Source organism: Saccopteryx bilineata, chromosome 4, assembly GCF_036850765.1.
Source record: "Saccopteryx bilineata isolate mSacBil1 chromosome 4, mSacBil1_pri_phased_curated, whole genome shotgun sequence".
NCBI classification, from domain to species: Eukaryota; Metazoa; Chordata; class Mammalia; order Chiroptera; family Emballonuridae; genus Saccopteryx; species Saccopteryx bilineata.
In genome coordinates this window covers 103,357,844-103,380,801 of record NC_089493.1, presented here as the reverse complement: position 1 = coordinate 103,380,801, position 22,958 = coordinate 103,357,844, and the positions used below count along the sequence as shown (strand labels likewise).

Genomic DNA, 22,958 nt, shown 5'->3' with positions numbered 1-22,958 from the left:
ACACCACTTCTCTCAACATTACATGGAGACTCTACATACCCTATCATCCTGAATCATTGGGTAAAGTGGAATGGGCCCATGGAATCCTGAAGGGTCAGCTAACCAAACTTTCCATTGAGACCAGACTCCCCTGGCCAAACCTCCTCCCCTTGGCACTCAGAATCAGAGCAACTCTGAGAAACCCCACAGGACTCAGCCCCTTTGAGCTGGTTTATGGTAGACCATTCCTAATCAATCACAATTTACCTGTCAACTGCCTTCCTCTTGCCACATACCTCCCCTTTCTATCCTTACTCCTCCATCTTCTCAGAGAACATGTGGACCAGACCCTTCCTCCTATAGGGGGTCCACATGAAGCACACCCAGTGGTCCCCCTCCAGCCAGGAGACAGGGTTCTTCTGAGGGAGCTCCAGCCTGGCTCCCTATGGGATTCGAATGGACAGGACCCCATACAATAATATTGACTACTCCTACTGCAGCCAAGCTCTTAGGGCAAACACCTTGGTACCATGTCTCTCGCCTCAAGCTTGCCCCAATGAAGGACCGCTGGCAGTTGGAACCACTGGGCCCCACCCATTTTCGGCTCACCAAAAGGTTGGGCCCTGCAGATCCTCCTGTTATTCCTGTCCCTCCCACCGGGAACCTGCCACCAGAGTGAATTAAAACAGGGAGCAATGCTGTTACTATATCAATGAGACTGGCCTGATGGAAGAAAACATCAATGTCCTCAGCCATCTGCAAGAGAGACTGCACAAGGACCTCTCTTCCTACAACCCACTTAACTCCTGGTGGCAGCCACCCATCCTCACCTGGGCTGCCCCTATCCTAGGTCCTCTTCTAATTATCAGCATATTACTCATGTTTGCTCCTATTTTTCGTAGATTCTTATAGGGCCACATACACAAGTTTTCTCGAGTTACAGTCAACCAGATGCTCCTACACCCATATATATGACTCCCCTCAGAGCCACCACCTTAAGACCTCCCTTCCCCATGACGCCCCTAACCAGCAGGAAGTAGCCAGATGAATAGTGGTGCCCCTTTCTTACATAAAAGGTCGGAATGTTGTGCTCACTTCGGCAGCACATATACTAAAATTGGAACAATACAGAGAAGATTAGCATGGCCCCTGCGCAAGGATGACATGCAAATTCGTGAAGCGTTTCATATATATATATATATATATATATATATATATATATATATAAAGGTCGGAATGTGAGGTCAGTTGATGTAAAGCCAGGAGCCGCCATTGTGGCCATTCACATACATGTTTGCATTAGATTTGGACAGATGGTAATGAAACAATGGAGCCAAGAACTGGTGGGCTATTATCTTTAATCCTAGTTTGCACCCGGTGGGCAAGAAATACACACAGTGGGCTCCAAAACCCACTCATTCAGTGCTCACAAAGCTACTGACTTATCCGAGTTTTCTAGAATCAAAGGTTTCTAGCTCACTAGCCTTATTCACCTCTATTCCCCATCTCCTTCTCTCTGCACAAACTGGCTTCTCTTTCAACACTCCACCATCTTGGCTGCTTCTCCTGGCCTCCTCCACATGGCCTCTCTCTGCTCTCCACTCTAATGCTAATCTCAGGAACTGAGAGAGCAAGTTCCCGGTCTGACCCCATTTTATAGTGTAGAAATCCAAACCTTTAATCCAATATACAAACAAGGAAGTCTCTGATACTAAGTCACTTATCTGAGGCATAATGAGATTCCTCATGAGAGTGCACCACCCCACGTCAAAAATGGTGGGAAAGGCTTAGTCCCAAAACCAAGTGTCAGGCTACAAGGATCCTGCCTGTCCATAGCCTGCCCTCAACACACATTAATATCACCTGGGTGATGGCCTCCACGTGGGCAGCGCCATCTTTAACAAAGGGAGCATAATATATTTTATCTGCCCAACAGTTGGCAATGGGGGAAAGTCACATGAGGAACCATAGATGCCCATGCCCACCAAAAGAAATGGCCCAGGAGGATTTTGAAAAAGAACAATTTTCTGTCAGCCAATGAAATTTCACCACGACCTATCACACCACCACCACCACCCTACCAAGGCTATAAATTACCGCCTCCTCCCCCAGGCGGGAGAAGCTGCACGACTTCCATGGCCCCTGTCTTACGAACCAGTGAACCTCGCCCAGAAGCACTCTAAATAAAGCTTTTGCTTGTCCACACTTGGTGGCTACATCCTTCTTTCTTCCTCAGTGGAAAATACCTTACAAAGGCTTAGTCTTAAAGCTAAGCCTTAGACCAGGGGTCCCCAAACTATGGCCCGTGGGCCGCATGCGGCCCCCTGAGGCCATTTATCCAGCCCCCACCGCACTTCCCGAAGGGGCACCTCTTTCATTGGTGGTTGGTGAGAGGAGCATAGTTCCCATTGAAAAACTGGTCAGTTTGTTGATTTAAATTTACTTGTTCTTTATTTTAAATATTGTATTTGTTCTCATTTTGTTTTTTTACTTTAAAATAAGATATGTGCAGTGTGCATAGGGATTTGTTCATAGTTTTTTGTTGTTGTTGTTTTGTTTTTGTATTTTTCTGAAGCTGGAAATGGGGAGAGACAGTCAGACAGACTCCCGCATGCACCCGACCGGGATCCACCCGGCACGCCCACCAGGGGCGAAGCTCTGCCCACCAGGGGGCAATGCTCTGCCCCTCCGGGGCGTCGCTCTGCTGCGACCAGAGCCACTCTAGCGCCTGGGGCAGAGGCCAAGGAGCCATCCCCAGCGCCCGGGCCATCCTTGCTCCAATGGAGCCTTGGCTGCGGGAGGGGAAGAGAGAGACAGAGAGGAAGGGGGGGGTGGAGAAGCAGATGGGCGCTTCTCCTATGTGCCCTGGCCAGGAATCGAACCCGGGTCCCCCACACGCCAGGCCGACACTCTACCGCTGAGCCAACCGGCCAGGGCCCATAGTTTTTTTTATAGTCTAGCCCTCCAACGGTCTGAGGGACAGTGAACTGGCCCCCTGTGTAAAAAGTTTGGGGACCCCTGCCTTAGACTATAAGGACCCTGCCTGCTTACAGCACACGCAGTGCAAACTATAAGTGAGCAAACATATTCATCATATTTGCAAACTTATTTGACCCATAGCAACCTAATCAGGCAAGTGAGGTGGGGGATTGGGCAGACTGTCAGCTTATAGCCAATTCCCCATACCTCTGTCCTCCAAAAATCTAAACTCCAAAAACCCTGTTGGTTTTTTGATCCTCATCAGGAACATATTTCTCTGGAATACCATAGGGCGCACCTGTAAATCTAGGGCGCACACTTTGAGAACCACTGGCTTAAGCATTAACCTCTAGATATAACATCTAGGCTTCAATTGTGTTTCAGCTATGGGCCCAGAAAAGCAGCAACAGCAGACAAAGGAAAGTCATGGCTGATCTCAGGACCAGCTGCATTGGTGATGACCCTCCTGCCTTGGCACCAGTTAATCAGTGAAGACCATAACCCTAAAAGACAAACCTGGAGGGCTGATGAATATTCTATGGAGATCCTCCCCTGGGATCCTCATCTAATCCTTTACAACTGCGGTCCAGGGCATTTTCTTTTCTGGGAGAACTCACACACTTTCCTCCTCCTCCTGCCCCCAGGCACATTTTCCTTGACTCTCTGTTCCTTCTAAGCGCTGAAGCAGTGGTCCCCAACCCCCGGGCCGCAGACCGGTACCGGTCTGTGGGCCATTTGGTACCGGTCCACAGAAAAAGAATAAATAACTTACATTATTTCTATTTTATTTATATTTAAGTCTGAACGATGTTTTATTTTTTAAAAATGACCAGATTTCCTCTGTAACATCGTCTAAGACTCACTCTTGATGCTTGTCTCTGTCACGTGATACATTTATCCATCCCACCTTAAAGGCTGGTCCGTGAAAATATTTTCTGACATTAAACCGGTCCGTGGCCCAAAAAAGGTTGGGGACCACTGCTCTAAAGGACTCCGTGAGATTTGCAACCAGGGGCAGCAGCAGCTTGTCCCAGGCTAACACCCTGAACCTGTCTCCAAGGCCCCCTTTTCTTTAACATTCTTCCTGCACTGCTAGTAAGTTCCTCCTCTGGTTGCTGCACTTTGTCTCTTGATGAACTTCTTTCTCTCAGGAAGACAAGAACCAAGCTCTCGTTGCTCCCCCTGTAACAAAACTACCTGTGTAAGCTTAAACTTAGGGGATGATAAGTGCAAGTACCCTGGAAACAAAACAGAGGCTTAGCACAACATCGCCGTCCAGCCTATGAACTAGCCTATAAACCCGCTCACCACGTAGAGCATTGTGTGAGAAAACCATTCCCAAGTCCCAAATCTGCAGAGAATAAAGCAGAGAATCACAAATCAGTGATTCTTTATACCTTTACTCTTACACTGACCCAATAATCTACAGTTTGTTTCCTCAGGCTAGCGTGCTTACTTCATGAATTTCCATGGCAAAGGACTGACTTAGAAGAAAAAATTAAAATCTACTTAGAAAACTTTTGGTAAGCCTCAGTGACATTGGGGTGTTCAGAAATAGGCATGCACATATACCATTGGTGGGAGTGTCAACTGGTGCAACATACTGAAGGCCAATTAAGTAATACCTACTTAAATTTATTTTAAAAACTATGAGCAATTTAAATGTTCATTGCCAAGATTCCAGTTAAAGCATAGTAATATTGGGCCTGACCTGTAGTAGTTCAGTGGATACAGCATCAGCTTGGAATGCTGAGGTTGCCGGATTGAAACCCTGGGCTTGCCCAGTCATACAAAAAGCTACTACTATAAGTTGATGCTTTCTGCTCCTCCCCCCACCCTTCTCTCTCTCTCTCTCTCTCTTTCTCTCAAATCAATTTTAAAAAATCTTTTTAAAAAAGCATAGTAATATTGAAATTATATGAAACTATTTTTAGATGCAACAGAACAATTATACATAATATACACTTGCTTTTAAAAAGGCACAGAATAGAATGCATATGATGTGCCTATTTATGATTTTATAAATAGATTGTTTATATACAAATTTGTATATTTGTTGTAGCATATGTGTATGCACTCATACATTCTTCTATAAGCATAGGAATTTTCTAGAAAGATAAGAAACTACTTTTTTTTTGCAAAATGAGTGGGGGGAAAGAAAGAAAGGGAGAAAGAAGCATCAACTCATGGTTGCATAACTTTAGCTGTTCACTGATTGCTTTTCATAGGCGTCTTGACTAGGGGTAAGGGGGCTCAAGCCAAGCCAATGACCCCTTGCTCAAGCCAAACACCTCGGGCTCAAGCCAGTGACCTTGGGCTTCAAGGCAGTATCCTTTGTGCTCAAGCCAGCAACCATGAGATCATGTTGGGATCATGTCGATGATCCCACACTCAAGCCAGTGATCTCAAGCCAGATGAGCCTGCCTTCATGCCAGCGAATTCAGGATTTCAAACCTGGGATCTCAGCATTCTAGGTCCACAGCCTATCCACTGTGCCACCACCAATTAGGCAGAGGATAAGAAACTCTTAGTGTTGACTAAGGACTGGGATACAGAAATCACCTTATAGCATTCTCTGTTGTTTAATTTTCTTTTTCTTTTCTTTTTGGGACAGAGACAGAGAGAGGGACAGATAGGGAGGGACAGACAGAAAGAGAGAGATGAGTAGCATCAATTCTTCATTGCGGTGCTTTAGTTGTTCATTGATTGCTTTCTCATATGTGCCTTGACTGGGGGCTACAGCAGACTGAGTGACACCTGTTTAAGCCAGCAACTTTGGGTTCAAGCTGGTGAGCCATGCTCAAATCAGATGAGTCCACGCTCGAGCCAGTGACCTCAGGGTTTTGAACCTGGGTCCTCTGTGTCCCAGGTTCACTCCAGGTTCACACCCAGTCTGACACTCTATCCACCGTGGCACTGCCAGTCAGGCTGTTGTTGTTCAATTTTCTTTCTTTATCTTTTTTTTTTTTTACAAGGACAGAGAGAGAGTCAGAGAAAGGGACAAACAGGGACAGACAAACAGGAACAGAGAAATGAGAAGCATCAATCATTAGTTTTTCGTTGCAAGACCTTAGTTGTTCATTGATTGCTTTCTCATATGTGCCTTGACCATGGGCCTTCGGCAGACCGAGTAACCCCTTGCTCGAGCCAGTGACCTTGAGTCCAAGCTGGTGAGCTTTTTGCTCAAACTAAATGAGCCCACGTTCAAGCTGGCAACCTCAGGGTCTCGAACCTGGGTCCTCTGCATCCCAGTCCAACACTCTATCCCCTGCGCCACTGCCTAGTCAGGATGGTTGTTCAATTTTCTTACATGAGCACAAAGTTTGTCATTTAAAATACTGACAAACAGAAAAACAGTTGTTCTTTTATTTTTATTAAAAAAATTTTTTTGTTAAATGTGTTTAAGAAACTACCTTTTATTACCACTCTGGAAATGTATCAACTTTTCTAATTGTTGAAAATCAAGAATTTCAGAGTTGGATCTGTACTTAACAAACTTTAGCATTTTGATGGCAGCTTTTGAATTTCCTTTAGTCATTCAGGCTCCTGAATCCCCAATGAAAAGCATTAGTAAATTAATCCTTTCTATAGCTTCTATATTTGAAGGAATCCTATAATCTTCTTTCCTGGAAATGAGGGTGTGTCTAGGGCGCTGTTATAATTCACCATACATACTCCAATACACACACTGTTTATTTTAGTTTAGATGTTTTTAAGGCCTTTCCCATGAGGCAACCAAGATCCTTCTGTTTTTCTTTGTTTGTTTCTTTCTTTTCCTCTCTTTTTATTTATTTATTTATTTAATTTTTATTTTTTATAGAGACAGAGAGATAGTCGGAGAGAGGGATAGACAGAGACAGACAGACAGGAATGAAGAGAGATGAGAAGCATCAATTATCAGTTTTTCATTGCAACACCTTAGTTGTTCATTGATTGCTTTCTCATATGTGCCTTGACCATGGGCCTTCGGCAGACCGAGTAACCCCTTGCTCAAGCCAGCGACCTTGGGTCCAAGCTGGTGAGCTTTGCTCAAACCAGATGAGCCTGCGCTCAAGCTGACGACCTTGGGGTCTCGAACCTGGGTCCTCCGCATCCCAGTCCGACATTCTATTCACTGCGCCACCGCCTGGTCAGGCTTTTCCTCTCTTTTTAAAAATTTATTGATTGGCCTGACCTGTGGTGGCGCAGTGGATAAAGCGTCGACCTGGAAATGCTGAGGTCACCGGTTCAAAACCCTGGGCTTGCCTGGTCAAGGCACATATGGGAGTTGATGCTTCCAGCTCCTCTCCCCGTCTCTCTCTCCTCTCTCTCTGTCTCTCTCTCCTCTCTAAAATGAATAAAAAAATAAATAAAAATAAAATAATTTAAAAAATGATTTGTTTAAAAAAAAAAAAAAATTTATTGATTGATTTTAGAGAGAGAGAGGAAGAAAGACAGCAAGGAAAAAACATCAATTTGTTGTTCTGCTCATTTAGGCGTTCATGGATTGATTCCTGTATGTGCTCTAATGGGGGATTGAACCCGCAACCCTGGCATATTTGGAAGATACTCATCTAACCAACCAAGCTACTCTGTCAGGGCACTGGTTTTCCATTTTTTTTCTTTTTTAATTTTTTAAATTGAATTTTAGAGAGAGGAAGGGAGAGAGACAGAGAAACATTGATTTGTAATTATGTTTGCCATATTTCCCCATGTATAAGACCCACTGTAAAGCCAATATCCATGGCCACCATCACAGCCGCCGGCCCATGCAGGTTCCCATTGGATTCGGACAGTCAGTAAAGAAACAACAGAGCCAAGACCTGATGGGCAATCTGTAAGAATGAGACAGCACTTGAACTCCAGGTGTGCAGGCTTTATTAGAGCCAAAAGACCTGCCAGAGTGCTTCTCTGAAAGAAGGGCCCCCAAAACAGACTGAGGCAAAACTTTATAGGGTTGGGGATAGCCTCGAGCAAGGGTGTGCTGGTATACTCGGCTTTCTGGAATACTCCTCTTTGGGGTGATTGACCAGCTTCCTGGAACCCCTCTGTCCCAGAGGTGATTGTCCGGTAATTAAGGGTGGGTCAGGCAGCCAAGCAGAACAGCAAAAGGGCAGTTGTAATTCATGTATCTATCATTTCTCAACTCTGTGGTTACATATAAAAGAAAAGCAGTTATTAATTTTATAATATATGGTGAGGGGTGACAAGGAGACAGAGGAGAAAAAAATAAAAAATTATTGTTTCTTCTGGAGAGAACTCAAGAAGCGAACCTTGCCAAGACAAGTCCCCCATCCAGTTAAGGAGGTCATCAATTTCCGTGCTGTGTGGTCTGAACCAGGCGTTGTCTTCAAAAACCTGAGTGAGGAAATAAAAAAATTTTGTGAGGTAATAATTGTGAATTGCTTGCTGCAAGTGCTGAGTGGTTAGAGTGACATAGTGATACGTGGTCTCCAGGATGAGCCTCATGAGACGTGCTGGTCTGGTTCCTCTCAAATGGGAGGACATGTGGAGATTTTTAGAGACAGGGAACCTGTTGGTGTAAGTTTTAGAAGAACTGAGTATGTGTGGTTAAAAGGAAGGGGGTTTGGAGAACATTCAGGAAAGAACTTCTCAGGCTGAGGGGCGGCTTCTTCCTGCTGTCATCCCTACCTATTTGATATTGCCCTCGTGAAGTTCTCCTTGGGGTATGGGGGAATAGGAGTGTAGGAGCATTTGATTGTAGGTAATCCTAGAGATTTCTCTCATCCTGGCCTGTAGGAACTTGATAAAGAAGGGGGCAAGCATTAAAATTAGGCACAGAATTATGATTGGTCCTATAATTGGTGCTAGCATTGAGAACAAGGGGTTTTTCCACCATTGTTTGGAGTAGGGGTCAGTACCGGCCCGGCCACTGCGGATTCGTTCTTGAAGTTTTCGGAATGTGTTGATATTCTCCTCGACCAGGCCAGACTCGTTAATGTAGTAGCAACACTGTTCCTGTAAAAAGAGGCAAGTACTGCCCTTCTCTGCTGTTAGTAGATCTAAAGCCCTCCGGTTTTGTGGGGCGACCTGAGCTAGAGAGGTCAGTTGTCTCTGGAGGGAGGCTAGAGAGGTAGCTGAATTATCAAGGGCCTGTTCTAGGTCTGCCTTTTTTTTATTATTCACTTTAGAGAGGAGAGGGAGAGACAGAGAGAGAGAGAGAGAGAGAGAGAGAGAAGAGAGAGAGAGGAGAGAGAGAGAGAAAGAGAAGAGGGGGAGGAGCTGGAAGCATCAACTGTGCCTTGACCAGGCAAGCCCAGGGTTTCGAACCAGCGACCTCAGCATTTCCAGGTCGATGCTTTATCCACTGCACCACCACAAGTCAGGCTTCTAGGTCTGCCTTTAGTTGGTTAGTAGTCCATATACTATGGCCTAAGCCAGCCCCGCCTATCCCTATAGCCGCTATAGAGGTGGCAAGGGTAAGGCCAAGGAGGACCAGGAGGAGGGCAGCCCGTTTATTTCTACCTGTCCTCAGTTGGTTTGAAAATTCTTCCTCTCCATAATATGTTAGTTGTGGTGCAACTATTACTGGGACACAAGGGAGGGGGGAAGAGGTGTTGAAGGTTTTTAGAATGGTTCCATTGCACCAGAAATGAGTTCCGTTAGGGCTGGTTAGAGAAGTTTTGATTGGGATAGCCTTATTACATAACGGGGTAGGATGATTGGTGTAGCAAATTGAGAAGGTTGAGGTGGGGTCTTCTTGGAAGAGAGGAACTCCAGAAAGAGTAAAAGGGTCTGGATTTTTGGTGGTGTTGAGTGGGTAGGGTAAAGGAACCGTGGTTTTGGAAGGCTTGTTTAAAAAAGGCACAGAGAGAGCAGTGAGAAGTGTTATATACAGAAGTGAGGTTGAGAACTTGGATGTCTTGCTTGATGAGTCCTAGCCATGAGAAAGGTCGGGAGTAGGGGTGTATTTATAAGGTTTCAGATTTTTTCGGTTTCACAAGGGCAGGTTTCAGGGTTCATGTGTAGGGTTAGGTAGATTTTTCCAATTTTCTGATTGGCAAAGGTCTGCATGCAGTTCTGTAAGAAACTACTGAACAAACATAAGAGGCAGGGTTCAAAAGTTAGAAAAATAAATAGGAGAGTGAGTGGATCAATGAAAGGCACTAGTCAAGATGCCCAGTTTGTGTGAAACCACTGATTCCATGACTTATTTGTTTTTTACGAATTCACTGGGCTTCAGAGACAGAGAGAGTGGGAATAAGACAGGGTAGTGGCCAGTCCCCCTGCCCCAGACCTATTTTTATAGAAATTCCTAAAGCAACAAGAAGAGAGATTACCTGTTCAGCTCATTTGGTCCTTAAATTGATGGGTAGTGTATTAGGAACTGGAAGAGGCTCATGGGGTGGGATTAGGTTGCTATTTGGGGTGAGATAGATTAGGGTACAGGTTTCTGTCTAATTAGTATGGAGACACAGATAGGTGTTGGTCCCACACAAGTAGAAAGCACCTGATTGGGTGAGGCAGGCTGAGAGGTGAATAGAGAATGGAAGGACAAGGGGTTGGTTTTGTTTCTCTGTTTCTGAGCTCCAGATGGTCAGAGTGGAGGAAAGAGTCACCCTTAGCAGCAGTGGGAGTTGTCAGGATCATGGTGTGTGGACCTGTCCACGTGAAAGTCAGTCCTTGGATGATGTAATGCTGGAAGCGTCTCTTGGATAGTCTTTGAACGGTTTTCTGAGTAACCTGTAAATCCTGCAAGTACTTAGGGAAAGGGTGGTTACATTTCTACACTTTGCAGTTAGGGTTTAAATCCTAGTGGCCACTGCTTTTAGTTGGAATTAGCAGCAGGTCCCAGCCTACAATAGGCTTGGGGCATTGAGACAAGAGGAATAAAGAAGATACTATACATTAAGTAAAGTAACAAATTCAGACTGTCAGTACCCACAGTAGAGATCTTTGAGGGATAAATAAAATTTAAATATTTAGGCAAGGTATAGTAAATGGCTCTTGTGTTCACAAGAAATGAGATCAGCTTATCTGCTACTTGGAAGAAATACCTTAGGCTCATGAACGATGTCCTTGGGCCTTCAGTGGCAATTCCCCGCATGCTGGGCAAGGTCAGGTCACAGGTAGCTGGAGCAGGGCTAGAAGAGACTGAACCCTCCCTCCATGGAGCAAGGGGGAAGCTTATCTTCTCGTATCCTTCTTTCCACAGAACAGACATGTCAACTGGTGGGATCGGGAAGCCTGGCAGGCTTCAGTTCAATGACTTTTCTTTCTACTCTTGAAGTAGGGCCCTGATAGAATCCTATGAAGCCCTTTAGGGCACTGGAGCTAAAAGCTGGTATTTCTTGACTTCTTTTGGGCCTTATTTGCCTTTTCTGTTACTTCCTTGGTCATTATAGATCTTAAAAGCTATGCTCAGAAGATCTCACTGAGGGACTTGACTATGAGAGTAAATTTGGGAATCCAGTATTTAAAGAAGCCTATTAGACTGTGGAGAAAAAAGATTTTATCTGTGGTGGTACGTGATTGGAGACTGCAGAGGGTCTGAGTTTGATCTAGGGTGAGACTTCAGGTGGTGGAGGTTAAGGCAATGCCTAGATAGACTACGGGCTGAGAGTGAAGTTGAGCCTTAGCAGTTGAGAAGACATGATATTTCTTCACAGTGAGGAAGTTAAGAAGGGTGGTGGTGTGTCTCCTTGAGGCAGGCAGGGAGGGACTGCAGAGGAGTAGGTTATTTACATATTGTAAGAGAGTACTAGTTTTGAGATTGCATGCTGCTAAATCCTGAGCTAGTGCTTGCCCAAACAGGTGTGGGCTGTTTTTGATCCCCTGGGGTAAGACAGTCCATGTAAGTTGCTGGGCTGCATTAGTGTCCAGGTCAGTTTAAATAAAGGTAAACAGAAAGTAAACCTGTAAAGAGGGAGGAGGGGTCGAAGAAGAAAGAAGCAGAGTTTGTGAGGAGGGGTTTGGGGTGAAGGAGAGACAGGCACCACCAGAGCCGTTGGAGAGGGGTCAAAGAAGAGAGACAGGCACTGCAGCTGAAGCCACAGTTTCTAAGGAGGGAGGAGAGGACAAAGAACACAGTGGAGAAAGGAGGGGCCCCTGGTCAGCAGAGGAGAAGAAAGAGAGACTGGTATTAGCAAGTGAATAAGAAAGAAGATTCAGCGAAGAGAGCGGCTGGGGTTTTTTTTGGAGGGAAGAGACTGGAGCGAAAGAGATTTGCAGAGGAACTAGAGAGGGATCCGATAAAGGAGTGCCCCTGGGGGACAGGCAGGAGGGGGAGAGAGTTGGGAGTCTGCGGAGAAGGAAAGATTAGGAGCAGACGTTTTAGGTGAGGTTCCTCTGGCCAAAAATGACCAGCATGTAGAACAAGCAGTACAGAAATTAAGGACAGGAGAGAAGGGAGAAGAAAGGCTTGTACATAGGAATCTCTGATGCCTTCCCTGTCTGGTGGCAAAAGTTGTCAAGATCTCTTAGGATATTGTAATGGTAGTAGAAAGCAACCTGGCTAGGCGCGTAGAAGCTAGCCGCTTGGAGAAGAAACCTCCCAAACTGTGAACCCCAGAGAGTAGAGTGAGCATCCTGAAGGAGTAGTCCTGAAGGAGTAGTCCCAAAGGAGTAGAGGAATCCTGAAGGAGTAGAGGAGTCCTGAAGGAGTAGAGGAGTCGTCTCTGAGGCCTGAGATTGGGAGGAGCCCATGTTCTGAGGGGAGACTGGCTGGACGGTTTGGACTGAGAAGAGCCCACAGTAGAGGAGACTGGCAAGAGAAGGGGGCATCCCTGCCTTCAGTCACAGTTCTGAGAGGAGAAAATCTCCATAGAAAGAAGGTTTCAGACAAGAGATCGTCACCCCAAGGCTGAGATCCAGGGACGTAGGAGAGGGGCCTGGCTAGGTGCACCTAGACTTTCATAGAAGTCCATAAAGTAGTAGAGGCAGACCACTTGTAGAAATGGGGTCCAAAGTCAAAACTGTTCTACCAGGAAGGGATGTTTTTTTAGACAGAAATTTGGAGGCCAACTGGGGAAGGGGAGGGAAAAACTCCTTACCGTCCTGGTCTGTCAGGGTTCAGGACAGGGTTGGACTGCTGGCCACTCAACTGTGCTCACACAGCCAAACAGAATCAGGGAGTTAGTCCGGATGAGCTGCCGCTGTCCACTGCTTCCCTGTTGTAAGTTCGGCTGGCAAGGGGATCATCCAGGTAGTCAGTGCCCTGTCCCAGGTTTTGGCACCAGATGTAAGAATGAGACGGCACTCGAACTCCAGGTGTTCAGGCTTTATTAGAGGAGAAAGACCTGCTGGGGTACTTCTCCAAAAGAAGGGCCCCCAAAACAGACTGAGGTAAAACTTTATAGGGTTAGGGATAGCCTCGAGCAAGGGTGTGCTGGTATGTTCGGCTTTCTGGAATACTCCTCTTTGGGGTGATTAACCAGCTTCCTGGAATTTCTTTGTCCCAGGGGTGATTGTCCAGTAATTAAGGGTGGGATCAGGCAGCCAAGCAGAACAGCAAAAGGGAAGTTGTAATTCATGTATCTATCACCATCATCTTTAATCCTAGCTTGCACCCAGCAGGCAAGTGAAAACACACACTGGGCTCCAAAACCCACTCATTCAGTGCTCACAAAGCTACTGACTTATCAGAGTTTCCTAGAATCAAAGGTTTCTAGCTCACCAGCCTTATTCACTTCTGTTCCTCATCTCCTTCCTTCTTCCTGCACAAACTCTGCACAAACTGGCTTTTCCTTCAGCACTCTGCCATCTTGGCTGCTTCTCCTGGCCTCCTCCACATGGCCTCTCTCTGCTTTCCTTTCTCTGCTCTCTCATCTAATGCTAATCTCAGGAACCAAGAGAGAGCAAGCACCTTGTCTGCCCCACTTTATAGTGTAGAAATCAAAACCTTTAATCCAGTATACAAAATAGGAAAGTTTCTAATACAAAGTCACTTATCTGAGGCATGAGGGGATTGTACCACCCCACATCAAAAAGGGTAGGAATTGCCTGACCTGTGGTGGCGCAGTGGGATAAAGCATTGACCTGGAAGTGCTGAGGTCGCCGGTTCAAAACCCTGAGCTTGCCTGGTCAAGGCACATATGGGAGTTGATGCTTCCAGCTCCTCCCTCCCTTCTCTCTCTCTGTCTCTTCCTCTCCTCTCTAAAATGAATAAATAAAAAAAAAAAAAAAAAGGGTAGGAATGGCTTAGTCCTAAAACCAAGCCCCAGGCTACAAGCATCCTACCCACAGCCCACCCCCAACACACATTAATATCACCTGGGCGATGGGCTTCCACGTGGACAGCGCCATCTTTAATATATTTTATCTGCCCAACACACACTATTTTTCAAAAAAATTTGGGTCTAAAAACTGGACGCATCTTATACAGTGGTTGTAGTTTTTTTACTTGTATTTCCCGCTTTTTCGCGCTTGTCTTTGCCCTCTTCGTTTTGCACTTGTTGTCAGTATATTACTGTAGGTTACATTTTGCCACATTCTGCCCAGAAATGGCTCAGAAAAGATTTTCATACAGTGCTGAATTCAAGTTGAAAGTGATCCAGTTTGCAAAAGTGAATGAAAATCGTGCTGCTGAATGTAAGATTGGTACTCTTCCAACTGAGAAATCAATCTGAGACTGGCTACAGGAAGAAGAAACCCTACTGAAAATACCACGGCAGAAGAAGGCCATGACAGGCAGGTCAGCAAAATGGCCTGAGATTGATTGGGAGTTTTGACAGTGATGAGGAGTTGTATGAATTTTATGATGAATAAAACTTGAGTTCAGTAACTTTATGGAATACATTTTTTTTTTTCAAATTTTGGTCCTGAAAATTAAAGATGCATTTTATACATGGAGAAATGTGGTATTCATGCCATCCCTGTTTGATTGGTTTTTTAAAAAGATTTTATTTATTTATTTTAGAGAGGGGACAGAGAGAGAGATAGAAAGAAAGAGAAAAGAAGGGGGGAGCAGTAGGAAGCATCAAATCCCACTATGTGGTAAGGTTCCTGTAAAGCCAGTAGCCATGGCACCATCACAGCCACCTGGCTCATGCAGGTTCTCATTAGATTCAGACAGATGGTAATGAAACAACGAAGCCAATAACTGGTGGGCTATTTACCTTTAATCCTAGCTTGCACCTGACGGGCAAGTAAAAACACACAATGGGCTCCAAAACCCACTCATTTAGTGCTCACAAAGCTACTGACTTATCCGGGTTTCCTAGAATCAAAGGTTTCTAGCTCACTAGCCTTATTCACCTCTGTTCCCCATCTCCTTCTCTCTGCACCAACTCTGCACTAACTGGCTTCTCCTTTAGCACTCCATCATCTTGGCTGCCTCTCCTCTCCTCCACATGGCCTTACTCTGCTCTCCTTTCTTTGCTCTCTCCTCTAATGCTAATCTCAGGAACTGAGAGAGAGCAAGCTCCCGGTCTGCCCCACTTTATAGTGTAGAAATCAAAACCTTTAATCCAATATACAAATAAGGAAGTCTCTAATACAAAGTCACTTATCTGAGGCATGATGGGATTCCTCATTAGAGTGCACCACCCCACATCATGCAACAGTAAAGGGTGTGGGGAAAAGCTTAGTCTAAAAACTAAGCCTTGGCCTGACCTGTGGTGGCACAGTGGATAAAGCGTCGATGTCGACCTGGAATGCTGAGGTCGCCGGTTCAAAACCCTGGGCTTGCCTGGTCAAGGCACATATGGGAGTTGATGCTTCCTGCTCCTCCCCCTGTTCTCTCTCTATCTCTTTCTCTCTATCTCTTCCTCTCTCTCTCCCCTCTCTCTCTAATAAGAAAAATGAATAAATAAAATCTAAAAAAGTAAATAAATAAAAAATTAAAAACTAAGCCTTAGGCTATAATGACCTGACCTGCTTACAGCCTGTCCCCCACCCCCACCCAATACAAACTATAAGAGAGCAAACATATGCATCATATTTAAAAACTTATTTGACCAACAGTACCAAAGAATTGCAAAAATTAATATTAATATTTTATGAGAAAAAGTCAGGCTTCTTGCCTGTCCTTTCTCTAAAGAAAGGAGGGAGAAAAATGCAGAAGCCTTCTGGCTAGCAAGGATGACTGGGTCATTTAGTTTTAACTATAGAATAAAGGTTATTTGAAGAATGTTTCCTTTTCAATAAGATGCAAAATTTACATACCCTACACTGATTTTAACTCTTCCTCCCTTCCTGGAGTCCTGAGAGTAACATATACCTCTGGACAAAGGGATGGGAAGTAGACACTAGAAGATTTGTGAATATCTTTGATATGTAAAATGACATCACTATTGTGTTGCCTTATAGGTTTTAATATGTAGGAATGTTTTTTATAAATTCTAAAGACAAATGTTATAAGCTTGTTAATGAATTGATTATTGTGTCGTTTTTCCCTTCCCGCAAACCTGTATGTGATCAAGTCTATGTAACGAGCTGCAAGGCTATTTCATGCACACATGATTTGGGTCAGCTATACCCCATGTTGGTTATATGCAGCCGGCTCAATAAACCTCCTAAAATAATTTTCTGTATCATGCTTTGGTGTCTCTATGTAAACCCGACAGAATGCTACTTTACAACAATATGTGCCTTGACCAGGCAAGCCTGGGATTTCGAACCAGAAACCTCAGTGTTCCAGGTCGACACTTTATCCACTGTGCCACCACAGGTCAGGTATCCTTGGTTTATTCTTATATGTGCCCTGACCAGGGACCAAACCCGCACCTCGGCATGTTGGAATGGCATTCTAACCAACTGAACTACCTGGCCAGGGCAGGGCCCTGGTTTTCTGTTTCTTATAGGAAGTAGGGTTGGTAAGTTCTATGGTGACTACACAGTCTTCTAATTACCCCATCTGCCTTTCAGCTAGCCACTGAAAGGCTGAGAGAATTAAAAGGACTGGGGGCTTTTTACTGTTTTATTGACCCCTTTTAAATGTATCTTCTCTTTTTTTTTTTAACAGAGACAGAGAGAGTCAGAGAGAGGGATAGATAGGGACAGACAGACAGGAATGGAGGGAGATGAGAAGCATCAATCATCAGTTTTTTGTTGCAACACCTTAGTTGTTCATTGATTGCTTTCTTATATGTGCCTTGACCATGGGCCTTCAGCAGACCGAGTAACCCTTTGCTCAAGCCAGCAATCTTGGGTCCTCGCTGGTGAGCTTTTTGCTCAAACCAGATGAGCCCATGCTCAAACTGGTGACCTCGGGGGTCTCGAACCTGGGTCTTTCCACATTCCAGTCTGACACTCTATCCACTGCACCACTGCCTGGTCAGGCAGCATCTTCTCATTTTTAAGGCATCAATTTCTCAGGGGAAGAGGTCCACACTTTGTCCTCCAGCTGCTGATGAACACAAGCTCAGGCTCAGTAGCAGCCAGGCTTGTGTCTTTAGAGAGTGCCAATATAAGAAACATCTACACCTGTAAGAACTTTTGTGAATTTATTTGAGCCGAACTGTCAACATTTGCTGGGAAACAAAATTTCAACAGATTGAGAAAATGCTCCAGAAAAAAGTGGCAGTTTCATCACTTATTTTATACATCATAATCAAAGGGGAAGAGGTAAGGGAGTTACATGAAAATCCATTGGTGATAGATTAGGGAGGCGGGAGAGAGCAAAGTTGCAGGGGAGTGAATCTTTGGAATTGGATAAAAAGTAAAACATACAGCTTTATATTTATTCATTCATTCATTTAGTTAGTTAGTTTAGAGAGACAGAGAGAGAGGGACAGACAGGGACAGACAGATAGGGAGAAAAATGAGAAGCATCAATTCTTCATTGTGGCACCTTAGTTGTTCATTGATTGCTTTCTCATATGTGCCTTGACCAGGGGGCTCCAGCTAAGCCAGTGACCCCTTGCTCAAGCCAGCGACCTTAGGCTCAAGCCGGCAAACTTGGGGTCATATCAATGATCCCATGCTCAAGCCAGCGACTTGGGGTTTTGAGCTCTGAGGAGAGTCTCAGGCCAGTGCTCTATTCACTGGACCACAGCCTGATCAAGGAGATTTATACTTCTTTTACACAGGATAGTTAATAGTTAACAACTAATGTGATAATAATAACAATGAAGGGATTTGTGGGTTCTGCTTTAGTGTGGTGGCTGTTCCCTGAGGGGTCTGGAAAAGATTTCTCTTACATTTCAAAGGCATGTTATCAAGTATGTTATTGTAGATGCAAAAAAAAAAAAAAAAAAGACGACAGGCACAAAGTAAACATTGACCTTCATTAGGGGAAAATACCATCCTAGGACATGATTACCTCTAATGAACTGCTTTTATTTAGAAAGTTTTACTTTCAGACCATCCTGTGTGGTTATTTGAGGTCTCTGAGTTCTCAAGGCCCCCATGCAGGCCCCCTGTGAGCTTGTCAGGTTCAGTACGTGACCCATTTTTCTTCCATAAGAATAATGACTGACATTAGAGAGCTAAGAAACATACACTCACAGCCAACAGCAACACAGTTAGGGTGAGGGAGCACAGGCAGCTAGCTCTTGCCCTACCTCATATCCTGGAGGTTGGTGGTCAAAGCCCCACTATTACATGAGACAATGTTGGACAGATAAAATGTATTATGCTCACTTTGTTTTTCTGTTGTTTTATTTTGTTTGTTTGTTTGTTTTTTACAGGGACAGAGAGAGAGTCAGAAAGAGGGATAGATAGGGACAGACAGACAGGAATGGAGAGAAATGAGAAGCATCAATCATCAGTTTTTTGTTGCAATACTTTAGTTGTTCATTGATTGCTTTCTCATATGTTCCTTGACCGTGGGCCTTCAGCAGACTGACTAACCCCTTGCTTGAGCCAGCGACCTTGGGTCCAAGCTGGTGAGCTTTTTGCTCAAGCCAGATGAGCCCGCGCTCAAACTGGCGACCTCAGGGTCTTGAACCTGGACCCTCCACATCACAGTCCAATGCTCTATCCACTGCACCACCACCTAGTCAGGCTCATGCTCATTTTGTTAAAGATGGCGCTGCCCACGTGGAAGCCCATCACCTAGGTGATGGAATTGGTTGCCTTTCTTGCTTAGGATGGACATGATTACATTAATGTGTGTTGGGGGTGGGCTGTGGGCAGGCAGGATCCTTGTAGCCTAGGGCTTGGTTTTTGGGACTAAGCCTTTCCCACCCTTTTTGATGTGGGGTGGTACACTCTCATGAGGAATCCCATTATGCCTCAGATAAGTGACTTAGTATCAGAGACTTCCTTGTTTGTATATTGGACTAAAGGTTTTGATTTCTATACTATAAAGTGGGGCAGACCGAGAGCTTGCTCTCTCTCGGTTCCTGCTATCATCATTGCAGGAACCTCCCTGACCCCTTGCCCTTCATGGGAAAAGCAGGTTTTCTGCTTTACCCTTTCTTCTCTTGTGGCTTGCCAATAAATAGAATGTTCCACCATCCTCCGATGTTGTGGACTATTAATGGCAAAAAACCATTATAGATTCAAGGCTTGGCAGGGGGCTAAGTTCTCGCCCCTCCATCTCCATATTTGGCTTTGATGCTGAGTGTTTGCACCCACTCCACTTGTTTCCTTGGGTTGCAGGAAGCAATATACATGCCCTTCCTCTGACTCTTTGTTTATTTCAGATGTTTGTAAATTTCACTAATGTATCCTGTTTTTGCCTTGGGAGAGTTCCTGTCTTAGCCTTTGATGTGCAACTTTGTATCAGGGTCCTTGATTTGCATAGGTGTATATAATAAAGCGAACTGGGGCTTTGGGGCACTCAGATACTGCCAGGCAGTTTGAGGAGTCCTCCCGGTCCCATCAGTTTTGTTCTGACAAAGTGTGTTTCCTTAATTCCGCACCGTTATTTGGAGCTGCGCTGGTCCGCAGCACTCCAACTCCGCCATTTCTTTACCATCTGCCCAAATCCAGTGGGAACCTGCATGTGAATGGCCACAATGGCGGCTCCTGGCCTTACAGACAAAATCACTCTCTTGTCCATGGAGCCCAGTGAACCATGGTGAAAAGCCAGGCCCCTTTGCTTCAGGCTCGAAGAAGGCACTGGGTCACTCTCTTCCCATCAGCGCATATTTTTGTACCTATCTTTTGAGGACAACAGAGAATCTCAGCCTAGATCTTGTTTTTGAATAGAAATGCTAAATTGGGTAACAGGAAAAGCAGTTGGGACCCTCATCTGGAGGTCTCACATTGCTGCCTTTATTATTGAAGTCAGGATATCCTGTTCTTTCTAGTATGCAAGGATCTGAGTCTTAAGTACACACTGAAGATTCAGAGAGGAAGTTCTTGCAAAAAGTTTGTCTCTCTGGCCTCCTGACTAGCTCTAGACACTCACAACATCCTTCAAAGCTGTTCAATTTTGAGTTAGGAAATTTAGGATTTTTTTTCTTTCTCAAGGAACAACATTCTCACCACTGTTGATATAAATAGTATTCTGAAACATAAAGGTAACAACAAACAAAAACTAATCAGACAGTTCAGAAAACCAGTGAGTCTAAAATATTTCCTTTTCCTCTAAAAAATATGTTTTTTAATTTATAAATAGATTTATATTATACATTCTGTCCTGTGACTTTTGTTTCTCTTTTGTCTCTGATTTATTTTACACTTTTATGAGTCTTGTTTCTTTCTTCTCTGGTCTTACCTTGCTTACTTCCACCGCTCTTCCATTTTCTTCCATCCTCATTTTTTTGTGAAAGAACAAATATGCCTTTATGTTCATGGGGCAGCCTCAAAAACATTGCATACAAAGAGAAAAAAATGTTCAGTCTTTAAGAACACAGATATTGGAACAAGACTGCTCTGCCATTCACTCAGGCAAATTTCTTAACTTCTTTTTCTCTGAGTTTCCCTGCTTGAAAAATGGGGGTGCTGATAATAATAGTACCTACTTTTTAGGGATGTGGAAGAGATTAAATGAGATTATATTTAAAGCAAAACAATAGCACATCATAAGTGCACAATATATTTTAGTTCTTACTTATTAAGAGCTTCTCTTCCAGTGTTTGCATGTTTTATTTATTTATTTATTTTACTTATTGATTTTTTTTTTAGAGAGGGTGGAGAGAGAGAGAGAGAGAGAGAGAGAGAGAGAGAGAGAGAGAAGGGGGAGGAGCAGGAAGCATCAACTGCCATATGTGCCTTGACCAGGCAAGCCCAGGGTTTCGAACTGGCAACCTCAGTGTTCCAGGTCGACGCTTTATCCCACTGTGCCACCACAGGTGAGGCCCAGTGTTTGCATGTTTTAAAATACAGCAGTTCTCTTTCTCATTAGCTTCTTTTGCTACCATAACCCCTTCTCCTCTCTCACCCCTTCCCTCTCCCGTAGGCTTCTTTTTACTCGTTTCCCTCCTCTTCCGTTGCCATAAATTCTCCTATTCTTCTTTCTTTTCTCATATGTCTATTCTTTTCCCATTTCCCGTAGAAACCACTGTAGACATGACAAGCTATAAAGAGCTTCACACACACCCAAAGCCATTGCTGCAGCTTGGGCCATCATGATTTCAACTAACCCAGTTCAGCTTCTTAATCAAATTGTTTCCTTGGCTGGAGACACACCATCATTGGTAGCACAATGCCTCAACAACACCAGATAAAACTTGGCCTAAATGTGTAAGAGACTCACTTTTGAGCTCCTGAATAATTGTGAGTCTGGGGACACCACAAGGACTAGAGTATTTGTTTCTGTTTGTTTTGTTTCTTATTAAGTAAGAAGAAGGGAGATAGTGAGACAAACTCCCACATGCACCCTGACCAGGATCCACCCAGCAACCCTGTCTGGGGTTGATGCTTGAATCAGCTGAGCTATTTTTAGTCCCTGAGAATGATGCTCTGACCAAGGAGCTATCCTGGGGCTGACACTCAAACCAATTGATTCACTGATTGCAAGAGGGGAAGAGAGAAAGAAGGGGGAGGTGAAGAAGTGGAAAAGCAGAAATGTGCCCTGACCTGGAATCAAACCCAGGACTTCTATACCCCAGGTGGAATCCCTATTCACTGAACCAATCAGCCAGGGCCGAGTATTTGTTTCCAAGGATTTGACTCTTTGGATGAAATGGGACCCCATACTAAACCTGCCAAGCTCAGGGGAGACCTGCACGGCAAGGCTTACAAACTCAGAGACCTAATGTAACCACATAGGATGGTCTGAAATTAAAACTTCCAAACTAAGCCCTGGCTGGGCAGCTTGTGATAAGGTGGCAAGGAACTGTAAAACTTAGCATTAGCAATGCCATTTTAAAAGGAAAAATCAGGCCTCTTACCCCCTCCTTTCTGAGGAAGAAAGGAAAGAGAAGAATGGAGGAGCTTCCTAGCTTACAAGGGCAGCTGGGTCATCTAGTCATAGTTTAGCTGATTCCTAGAATTCTCTGAAAGGATGCCTGGGGCCACTTGCCACACAGAGCAAAGAAGATATAACTTATCTGAAAACGTTAGAAAACAATGTTTATGTACCTTAATCAACAGGGGTCCCCAAACTTTTTACACAGGGGGCCAGTTCACTGTCCCTCAGACCATTGGAGGGCCAGACTATAAAAAAAACTATGAACAAATCCCTACGCACACTGCACATATCTTATTTTAAAGTAAAAAAAAAAAGGGAACAAATACAATATTTAAAATAAAGAACAAGTAAATTTAAATCAACAAACTGACCAGTATTTCAATGGGAACTATGTGCCTGCTTTTGGCTAATGAGATGGTCAATGTCCGGTTCCATATTTGTCACTGCTAGCCGTAACAGGTGATATGACGCACTTCCAGAGCCGTGATGCATGCATCCCACGTCACCAGAAGTAGTACTGTACGTGAGCCATGCTGCGCTTTGTGGCGCCGCCACATACAGTACTCCTGGAGCACAGGATGAGGATGGATCTTGTGCTCCTCTCACTGACCACCAATGAAAGAGGTGCCCCTATCGGAGGTGCAGCGGAGGCTGGATAAATGGCCTCAGGGGGCCGCATGTGGCCCGCGGGCCATAGTTTGGGGACCCCTGCTTAATCAAGATTCCTATACTGGAACTCACCCTAAAGTCATGAGAGTAATGCATACCTCTAGACCAGGGGTAGTTAACCTTTTTATACCTACCACCCACTTTT

General features: G+C 44.6%; 1 non-coding gene across 1 annotated transcript; it reads left to right on the top strand.

The window, feature by feature from the left end:
- Positions 1-1,066: 1,066 nt before the first annotated feature.
- On the top strand, positions 1,067-1,173 carry LOC136336907 (U6 spliceosomal RNA). Its single transcript, XR_010731642.1, has one exon. It is a non-coding gene; the product is annotated as a U6 spliceosomal RNA (small nuclear RNA).
- Positions 1,174-22,958: the final 21,785 nt, after the last annotated feature.